Below are 10,999 nucleotides of genomic sequence, written 5' to 3' on the forward strand. Positions count from 1 at the left end.
TTCAACACTAGCCACCATTCTCGCAGGGTCTGCAAATTTGCTTCGAAAATCATAAGCGTGACCATTCGTTTATCATACGCTAAAAGAAGGGAGTGTGGCACAAATGAGCAAGTTGCCGATAGCTTCTTGCTATCGAATTTTCACGCTCACGTGGTAGCCTTATCAATCAAACGGACACTTGGCTTCTTTACAATTCGAATTGCAAATCTTCAAACAAGGTACCATCAATGGCATAAACATGCTGAACAGCGGCTTCTTTAGGCGTTTCCATGCCGTTCTCACTCGGTGCACAGAAATAGACATAGATGGTACGTACCCGAAAACTAATTACCGGAGTGTATCAAGGGCTTCTGGTTTGCTGAAACAAAAAGAGAAAACAAAAAGAGTGAGGTTGAATAAACAGCACGAGGTGTAAGGTATACAACTTTCACATCACATTGTAAGCGAAGATAAAAAATTGCTATAGCAACAAATCAGCATGTTACGCGAAGAGTCGTAGGCAGATCAGAGCGTGCAGCACGCTGCTAAAAAAACGTCCACGAGAACAAAAGAAATACCACCCATGTACTCCATTAAAATTTTTAAAGCAGCGAAAGCTGAAACGTGTGGCCCCAGTGTTTAGAAGTGAAATCAACACGACGCGCGCGGAAGTCTTTCACAATTATTGAATACAAGTTGTTGTTGCCCCGCCACGGTGGTCTAGTGGCTAATGTACTCGGCTGCTGACCCGAATCCCGGCTGCGGCGGCTGCATTTCCGATGGAGGTGAAAATGTTTTAGGCCCATGTGCTCAGATTTGGGTGCATGTTAAGAACCCCAGGTGGTCGGAATTTCCGGAATTGCACTACGGCGTATCTCATAATCATATGGTGGTTTCGGGAAGTGAATTCCTACATATCAACTACATGTTCGTGTTCTTGATAAAGTCAGACGCACGTTTGACTTCTGTTTACCACAGTGTTTCACATGCCGCACATTATGTCTCGCGTGGTCACGGCCATAAAGGAAACTATTGAGTTGAGTTGCAAAATGGGTTTCGTCATGCCTTAGTCACAGTGGTTGTTCTTGAACCAAAGGTGGTCACAGTCATCGCAGCCGAGCCATGTGCCACTGGAGAAACTCTCACCTAAAGTGGAAGTTCGCCCCGGTGAACGCGCTGTCAAGTTACCGCTGTCGTGCCCGCAACGACGCTTGATCGGCGTGACGTTTTTGCAGGATTTACATCGCGAGTAAACTCGGCGGTGTGGTTTGCAGAATGCGCCCACCACCAGCATTCCCGTTCGCAATTTAGCCGGTTCATCGGTACGCAGTTGCGTCAGGCACTCAACTTCCAAAGTCTGTTTTTGTGCACGGGCTGCACCAATGGGTGGGCGCATGCGACCTGTCTGATAATTCCAGTGTCAGAGCTCTTCTAGAGTTGTCCGTTGCTTACCCATATAGAAGCTTTCATTAGTAACTGATGCGTACGTGCTCGGCACCTCTGCTACGACACCGTGAATGACGTCGCTCAACACAGTGAATGGCGCACATGCTTGGGTGCAACACAAGGAACGACGTAACTAATAATACTGCCAATCTAGGCTGTGTGTGACACCAATGCTGAAGGGTCTTTTGTTTCTCCTAGCCATATTTTGTTTTTGCTATGAAAAAAAAAACACTGACACAAGCATGCGCAGGGTTTCCTTCAGGGGGGGGGGGGGGGGTGAAGGTTCGTCGCAGCTTCCGGCTCCTTATCGTGTATATGTATGAGGCTGGATTTGCACCACCCTCTTGTCCCCTGCCCCCCTCCCTCCTCCTCCCCGTGCGCACGCCTATGAACAAAAGATGAGCACGAACTCAACGTTCACAGCCCGACATTTAGCGTGCGGCTCAAACGCAAAAGACGCACACAACATGCGCACATGTATACTTGGGATGAGCATGGTCATGAATGGTGCTCTGGTCAACTCTTGCTTCCGTGACCAGCGTCGTGATCGGTGGCAGCGAAGTGCAAAAGCGCACGCAGCAATTTGTACGCTCTGTTCGCTGGTTGTTGTGGGGACTGCGTTTCACCACGCTGAGTGTTTTGTACGAAGCATTGCAAGAAGAAACATAAGCTAGGCATGAAGAAGCTCGGGAAAAAATGTGTACAGCTTGAGCATCACGATCACAGACTGCAGGATAAGAATGAAGAACTCGAGCAAAACCAGAGGTTGAACACCTTATAAGTGCAATGTCTGTCTGATGATTGTGATGCAATGGACGCTACTAGTGTTATTGGCTTGAAATCGGGCAAGACCATTGTTGACTTCGATGTTGATGTTCGTGACATGGTCGAAACATCGAAGGGTTGAGCAAATAATTTTAGTGTTCACTTTACGCGTAGTTCGAAACTCAACCCTATTCTTGCTAGAACCAGTAAGCCCCCCCCCCCCCCCCCCCGACTGCTCAGTTCTTCGAGAATGAAGGCCAAAAAACTTTTTTTTGTCAACGAGGACCTGGCACTGAAAAACAGGCACCTGCAAGGCGCTGCCTTTTTTCGCGAAAAACGTTGTTGGTTAGAAAAATTGCTGTAGCAGCAATGACAGAGTCCTTGCGCTTCGAGGCGCTTCACCACATGTGCTGCACATGGTATCGTTGGCAGATGTAGATTGTGTGACGACCTCAACCTCCACTGCAGGGCTTGAGAGTGAGCCCTTCTACGCATAGGCGGCTGGTTCGAGACAAACTTGGCGAATGCCTGCTCTTGCGTTTAATTACTTCACGAATCCTGAGCAGATAAAAAGTTACCTTAGTTCTGAATGCCTATCTTGCGGTACCATTGCATGCTTGCATATGTGCAACACATTTGCAACAATATGTGAAACACCTTTAATGAGTTTAGCGTACATGTAAATAGCTTCAACTTTTTTATTGATAACGTTCTCTGAAAGATTTTGTGCCGACCATAATGAGTTCATGCTACCAATGTTTCAAACGTATTTCGTTAACCATCAAAGTGGACGTAGGGGTGGTCGTGCCTCGGTGCTACTTTGTTCGGATCTCGAATGTCATTTGATTCCCGAGTTCTTTTTTTTCTCATGTCTGATAAACTGCAGTTCTCCCTCCTGGTTCCTACCAACCAAATTTTCTGTTTTTTATCACCTCCAAGTGGTTTTGCAGTGGAGTTCATAAACTGCTGATATGGTCTTCGTCGATATGTCGATAAAAATAGCTGCACTGGTTATAGTAGTGGAGACTTGCACAATGAGGTGCTTAGTGATAGCGCACTGCGATTTCACTTAAAGTCACAGGGTCTTCAAGTGCATGTGTACATGTGATTACTTTGCCAGCTCGCATTACACAGCTGTCAGCGACATTACTTGATACCTTAATAACAAATCTTGAACTAACAAATAATAAGTATCTCGTCTTGTTTGTTGTGACCTCCGTAATCCTATCGAAATATTTGGTGGGCACTGAAGAAAAGAGGAAAAGTTTATAGCAGTGTGCTCGGTTCTATCAGACTCCTATCAGACAAGACACATATCAAATATTAAAATTGGCACAATTGCTACATATAAATATTCAAGTATAATATTTATTTCGAACTTTACACAGAATGACCACTTAGAATGCACAACTTCTGGAGCCATAAGAAGCTAGGCATATTGAAAAGACGCCTTCATCTCGCGAGCCCGGAAACTTGATTATTTGCGTATAAATCACTCATTCATCCTTCATTAGAATACGCACAGATTATTTGGCACCCACTTTATGTCGCTTGGTCTAATCACCTCAAAGCGGTCCGAAACAAAGCAGCCTGGTTCATCCTGTCAACCTATATTTGATTTCAAAGTGTCACAATATATAAAGCACTCTTAATATCTATTCACTCGTCTTGCGTCGAACACTGCCCCGCCGTGGTGGTCTAGTGGTTAAGGTACTCGGCTGCTGACCCGCAGGTCGCGGGTTCGAATCCCGGCTGCGGTGGCTGCATTTCCGATGGAGGCGGAAACGTTGTAGGCCCATGTTCTCAGGTTTGGGTGCACGTTAAAGAACCCCAGGTGGTCGAAAATTTTGGAGCCCTACACTACAAATCCCACATATCAATCAGATGCGTCGAACACTTGCCCGGTTACCCTTCTTTCCCACTTTCTGCCATAGCAAAGCACACCCTCTACCATCACACCTTCTACCATAGCAACCCCAAGCATTGAACAAGCCGAAGGCAGCAAGGTTTACAACCAGAGTACGATCCTCCGCCACACAAGACTCGGATGACTGTGGCCACGACCTTGACTGTGAAACGATGACAGCCGCTCCGCCCCTGCCCATGATCGTAATTGGAGCCAAAGGAGCAACTGATTTTCCATGGATCATGGCTTAAGAGCGAGAGACCTGGCTGAAGACCTACGACTGAGTAGCCACTCTCAAATAGTTGGACACAGCATTTTAGAGTGACCACATTTGAACATGTCGGGCTTTGTCATTAGAGAAATTGCCACGGGAGGCCGCCACTTGTCCACAAGTACGCCCGCAATCTCACTAACGAAGCCTCACATTCCAAAATTTCGCTGATAATCACGCAGGGGAAAATGACTGCAGCATTACCAGCACCACGTTTCAGTTTTCCAGCAACGTGATGCTGTGACAACAGAGCTGGATTGTGTAGCATAGCTATATACGCAGGGTCGACAACCACAAAATGCATTCCTTGCAGAACAACGCCGCCTAAATTGACACGCAGTGATTAATGCGGCAGCGGGGAAAACGATCGCTAAAAGAGGTAATGAAAAGCGCAGCAGATCACGTAGTCAGTCTGCTTAATACATGTCTCACGGAGGCGAAATTTGCGAACAAGATGCGGCACACACAGTCGCCTCACACTGCTTGGCTTTAGATCATAGCATAATACAGACAACAATACTCACTGTGTTAAGCCCGATTAGGAATACATATTAGTGTTCCTTTCTTCCAGTCATCACGTGAACGACGTCCAATGCGCATTTCTCCAAGCATATCTACGGCGCGGCGCCCTCGGCGTCGTCTGCAGGATGGATGGACGGATGAATCCGTCTGTGCCTTTTAGACCGGGTGGTGGCTTACGCCACCTAGTCATTAGCTATGTATCATCACTGTGTATTTAGGGATTGAATTCTAGTCATTAGTTAGGTACCGTCACTGTGTATTTAAGGATTGCATTTCTCTCGTATCTCGAGTGTAGCCACCAGTCAGTTAGCCTACACACCTGTTTAAAGTCTATTTCGCCTTCACTGCCCCTAAAGCCCAATGCTTTGAAAAATTTGGGGCCATTATCTTCTACTATCAGGCGGAGCCCTTCACAGAACATTGTTAAATGTTCAGCCGTTTTCTTCTCCTCTCCACAAGCACCACATACCGCGTCTGTGCCTTCGTATTTCGCTCGGTACGTCTTGGTCCGCAATACTCCCGTTCTAGCTTCAAAGAGCAGAGAACTACCCCGAGAAATATCGTAGACCTTTTCCCTTGCAAATTTCTGCTTAAAAGTTCAGTAGGTCTCCAGTGATAATTTAGTAAGCATTCCCATCTTCCTCATGTCCCTCTCTGTTTCTTTCACCTTCTTACCGACGTTTCCTTTTGGCTTGGTATTCAGCTGTTGTCAAAATAAATACCTGAGAATTTTCGAGTTCGTTTCCTTCATTTAGTATCGACATTCTTTGTGTAAAAGTAACTGAAAACTTTCCTAGGCCAACGTTCCTTTCCCATTGTTTTCATCGCTCCTCGAATTCTACCTTGCTGCCAGCTTGCCTGCACTCAAACGATGTTCGTCCCATGTCCCCCTGTACCCCCTGATTTGGTGTATTCCCGTGTGCTCCCAAAGCAAGTCTACCTGTTCCACGTTGTTTATTTTCCAATCTTGCTTCAACTTCTGATTTCATGCACAAGACTGCATTGCCGAACGTCAAACCCGGGAACACGACACCTTTCCAAATCCCTCTCACAACATCATACCTATCGTTGTTCCACGGTGCCCTATTTTTCATTACAGCTGCATTCATCGTCTCTTAGTCACTGCGTATCTTTTGTGCTCTCTTAGATATCCTGCCCCGTTACATATCTATACGCCCAAATACTTGTATTCATCCGCTATTTCTGGCGTGACTTCCTGTATCTTACGCTCACTGCCTTGGTCATCATTAAAAATAATGACTGCCGATTTTTCTCTGCTGAACTTCAAATCTCCCTCATTACCACAGATGTCTATTAATCCCTAGCAGATCTTCCTTGTTGTCCGCTATTAGGGCTATACCATCTGCATACATCAATGCTGTTAATGACTGTTGAATGTGTTTTTCTCGCTTGGCAAAAGAAAAACTGGGGCCGAGTCGGCTCCCCTTAATTTGGCTTCTAGTCCCTGGAGATACAGCATAATTAATGAAGGGGACAAGCTACATCCCTGTCGAAGCCCACGTTGTATCTCTAAAGGTTCAGATACATGTTCTTTCCATTTGATAACTACCTTTTTACTTTTATAGATATCCTTTAGAAGATTAGTTATTTCATCTTCCACATCTAGTGTCTCCGGTATTCCCCACAAGTCTTCCTGAATCACACTATCGTAAGCTCCACTGATATCTAGAAATGCCAGCCAAAGGGGCCTGTGTTCTTTTTCCGCTATTTCAATACACTGCATCAATGAATATAGAGTGTCCTCCAACCTCATCCGTTTACGGAAAACATTTTGTAGTTCTCCCTGTATATCGTATCGCGCCTCACTCGTGCGCTACGCACGATAAGCTCAAGGGGCTTCGCCCGATCTTGATGCTATCGCGTATTGATCTAAGGGACGTTACCCAGAGTGTATTATAAATGTGACGGACTGAATAAACGGAGCAGCACTAGCTGCCTGACGCACGCACCTGCTGTCACGCTGATCCCCGGGCCGATACATGGTGTCAGAAGCAACTAGGCCGTACCCCCAGCCGCCCATCCGAGGAATGCCAGCATGGAATTAGTGAAGCCTCCAGAGCCGCTGCGGTTGGAAGGTGATATAGGCAAGCGATGGGTACTTTTCAAGCAACGCTTCGAACTCTTTTTGATAGCGACAGAGCTTACGAAAGCATGACGTGCTTCGACGAAAACTGCGCTACTGTTGAAAATCGCTGGAGAAGAAGCCGTAGAGGTGTACAGCACCTTCAGTTTCACTGAAGACCAGGACAAGAATGACTACGACGTGGTAATGAAAAAGTTCGACGACTATTGTGCGTCTCAAGTCAATGAGGTACATCAGCGTTATCTGTTCCGTACCCGAAAGCAAGAACCAGGTGAGCCTTTTGAACATATTTTACGAGACTTGAAAACGAAGGCAGGAGCGTGCAATTTTGGAGAGCAAGCAGATTCAATAATAAGAGACGAAATTGTTTTTGGCACAAACGAAGCTAAGACTCGAGAGAAGCTTTTGGCCGACAACAAGTTAACGTTACAAAAGGCCGAAGAAGTATGCAAGGCAGCTGAGATAACGGTAGCAAACCAAGAAATCTGGACACGAGAGCAGAAACCAGTAGATACCGTGCACAAGACAAGTGGCAGTTCACAGGCTAAGCAGCAGAAGAGCGGTAAATGCTGAAAGTGTGGTCGAGCGCACGCACCGCGGAAATGCCTAGCGTACGGACAGACATGCCGCGCGTGTCATAAGAAAAATCACTTTGCCATATGCTGCAAAACAAAGCCGCAAGTAGGTGAACTGCAAGAAAGCGATGATGATTTTGAAATTCTCACGATTGGTAGTAAGAGCAGTCGATCAGACTGGATAGTCACGGCAAAAGTGGGAGGAAAGCTTATTGCTTTCAAAGTGGACACTAAGTCTCAGGCTAATTTGCTCCCAGCCCCGTTGTACGCAAGCATGAACCCCAAGCCACTGTTAAAGCCCAGCAGTGCCGTATTACGCTTCTACGGTGGAAACGAGATCAAACATAGGGGTATCGTGAGGCAAGAAGTGACATTGCATGACCGTACTTCCATTCAGGACTTCTTTATTGTCCGCAAGGGAACTCAAGCGATTCTCGGTCTGCAGGCATGCGAGACGCTCGGAAGAATCGCGCGACAGGTGGACACCGTTTCGCAAACCAGTTCCGAAACAGTAGTGAAAGACTTTTGCCATCTTTTTTCTGGCACGGGTTGTCTCCAATGCCACTACCGCATGGTCCTACGCGAAGAAGCGCTCCCAGTCGTCCAGACAGCCCGTCGAGTACCGCTGGCCTTGAGGGAGCCGCTTCAAAAGGAGCTGGATCGCATGGAGCGGGAAGGCATAATTGTCAAGGTCACGGAACCTACGGAATGGGGAGCTCTCTCATCATAGTGCGCAAGAAGGATGGGAAACTACGCTGTGCATGGATCCGCGTAAAATTAACGACGCCATAAAGCGGGAACACTTCGAAATGCCAAGGAGAGAAGATATCGAGTCGGAGCTCGCAGGAGCTAAGGAGTTCACGCGACTAGACACCAATTCAAGATTCTACCAAATTCCACTGCATGACGAAACGTCGAAAATCTGCACTGTCGCGACGCCTTTCGGTCGTTACCGTTTTTTGCGATTGCCTTTTGGCATATCAGCAGCCTCTGAGGTCTTTCAGAAAGCCCTTACCGACATCTTTGAGGCTTTGCCTGAAACTAAAGTCTGTGTTGATGACATACTTATCTGGACATCATCAAGGCAAGAGCATTACCAACGACTGAGGCAGGTGCTGAACGCGGCAGGAAAAGCAGGACTAACGTTTAACCCAGCTAGATGCATCGTTGGCGTCAATCAGATAAGCTTCCTAGGCGATGTAATTTCTGCGGAAGGCATCAGGCCGAATCCTTCACTCATTCAGGCAATGCTGCAGATTCCTGAGCCACGCGACAAGCAAGCAGCACAACGAATGCTAGGGGTTGTGAACTAATTCGGCAAATTTATTCCCACATTAGCTGAGAGGACGAAGCTACTGCGCAGCATAATTAACAAAGATGCGGTGTTCAAATGGCCCCCCAATTACGCACAGGAATGGCGTCAAATCTGCCACAGCTTGAGCAGCCAACCGTTGCTGGCGGTGTTCGATCCGGCAAGAGAAACGTCGATTTCATGTGACGCGTCACACAGCGGTGTAGGTGCCACGCTGTTGCAGAACTACAACGGCTCGTGGAAGCCTGTGGCATACGGGTCAAGAACGCTGTCCGAAGCAGAAACACGCTATTCCCAAATAGAAAAAGTAGCTCTTGCCATTGCATACGGTTGCGAGAAGTTCGACCATTTTGTGTACGGCCGAACGGTCATCATTGAAACGGACCACCACCCTTTGATTGCCATATCAAAAAAAGCGATCGGCGACATGCCACCCAGACTGCAACGTTTTTTTCATGCGATTGCCTAAATATAACTTTGAACTGCATTTCGTTCCAGGGAAGCAGCTCATGCTCGCAGATATGCTGTCGAGAGCACCCAGCGGTGAAGGCAGGGATGACGTCAGCACGGATGACGCAGAAGTGCATGCCGTAAGTACGGTATCCTCATTTATCAGCGAGGGAACGTGGAAGCGTCTGGCCGAGGAAACTGCCAGACAGCTATCGGAAAGTAGTGCTGCAGAAGTTGACAACGGGTAAATCGATAGAGGGCCCGCTGAAGCCTTTTCAACCCGAGCTCTCTTCTATTAAAGGAGTCTTGTTTAAGGGGCTCGAGGTCGTAATTCCGAACAGCATGAAAAATGAGACGTTGCATAGGATCCATGAAGGGCACTTGGGAATCGCCAAATGTAAAACTAGGGCTCGACGCCTCGTTTTCTGCCCTGGCATGAACTCTGAAATCAAAGCATTCGCCGAGAGGTGTGCAACGTGCGAAAATTACGCGTACAGCCAGCCAAAGGAACCACTTCTGATGCGGTCCGTGCCTGACCAACCCTGGTATCGCGTAGGCATAGACCTCTTTTGCTATGGCGGGAAGTCCTACGTGTGTGTCTACGACGCATTATCAAACTTCCCAGAAGTCTAATGTTTCCTAGACACCACTGCGAGGACCGTCGTCAACGCCACTAGTGCTATTTTTGCACGTTATGGCATACCTATGGAGGTGCTATCCTACAATGGCCCTCAATTTTCGAGCAGTGAATTCGCTTCATTTGCGCGCACTTACGATTTCAAGCACATTACCTCAAGTCCAGGGTTCCCGCGTTCTAATGGACTATCTGAAAAGGGGGTGCATGTAATGAAGAGACTTCTTAAGAAGGCTACCGAAGCTTAACAGGATTTTTGGTTGGCTCTTTTGGCCTACAGGACCTCTCCTTTCGAATGTGGACTGACACCTGCAGAGATCCTCCAAGGCCGCCGGCTGCGGACGCAGCTACCCGGCTACCAGTGTGGCCCTTCCCACCGAGTCGTCAAGCATCGTCAGTCTCGACCGTCCACACAGCCACTAGCCCCACTCCATGAAGGCGACGTTGTGCGAGTCCAGAGCGGCTCGTGGGCCACCAAAGCACAGGTTCTGAAGCCGTCAACATATCCAAGGTCATACCACGTAATCACACAGGAAGGGCGTTGCCTCCGGCGCAACCGCAAGCACTTGCTACCGACTAGAGAATCCTTCCAGCAGGACTCTGTTCCCAACGGGAGCAACGTAGAGCCAAGCATCTCGACAGCTGCGCGGCACGTCGAAGACACAGCGCCAAGCAATGACCCAACTACCGCGGGCACACAGAGTAGTCCAGCGCCAGCACCCAGAAGGTCGCTGAGAACGCAAAGACCACCACCACGACGACTAGAATGTGACCAAGACTTTGAACAAATTGCTTGAACTCTCCCTTTATTTCTATATGTTCTTCATTTGTTACGAAATGCCACCTCAAGCTATTGTGTTTTAAAGCATATGTAAATAACTGCACAGTTTCTTTGTTTTCCTAAGGAAAAAGGATGTATCGTATCGCGCCTCACTCGTGCGCTACGCACGATAAGCTCAAGGGGCTTCGTCCGATCTTGATGCTATCGCGTGTTCATCAAAGGGGCATTGCCCAAAGTGTATTATAAATGTGACG

At 47.6% G+C, this 10,999-nt stretch overlaps 1 protein-coding gene across 1 annotated transcript in view; it reads right to left on the reverse strand.

The window, feature by feature from the left end:
- Positions 1 to 353, reverse strand: part of LOC142818071 (uncharacterized) — a 294,427-nt gene extending 294,074 nt beyond the window's left edge. The window contains exon 1 of the mRNA XM_075896326.1: positions 332 to 353. The gene's annotated coding sequence lies outside the window, so the exon portion shown is untranslated. The remainder of the gene's footprint in view (positions 1 to 331) is intronic.
- Positions 354 to 10,999: the final 10,646 nt, after the last annotated feature.

The sequence above is a fragment of the Rhipicephalus microplus genome, chromosome 5, assembly GCF_043290135.1.
Source record: "Rhipicephalus microplus isolate Deutch F79 chromosome 5, USDA_Rmic, whole genome shotgun sequence".
NCBI lineage: Eukaryota > Metazoa > Arthropoda > Arachnida > Ixodida > Ixodidae > Rhipicephalus > Rhipicephalus microplus.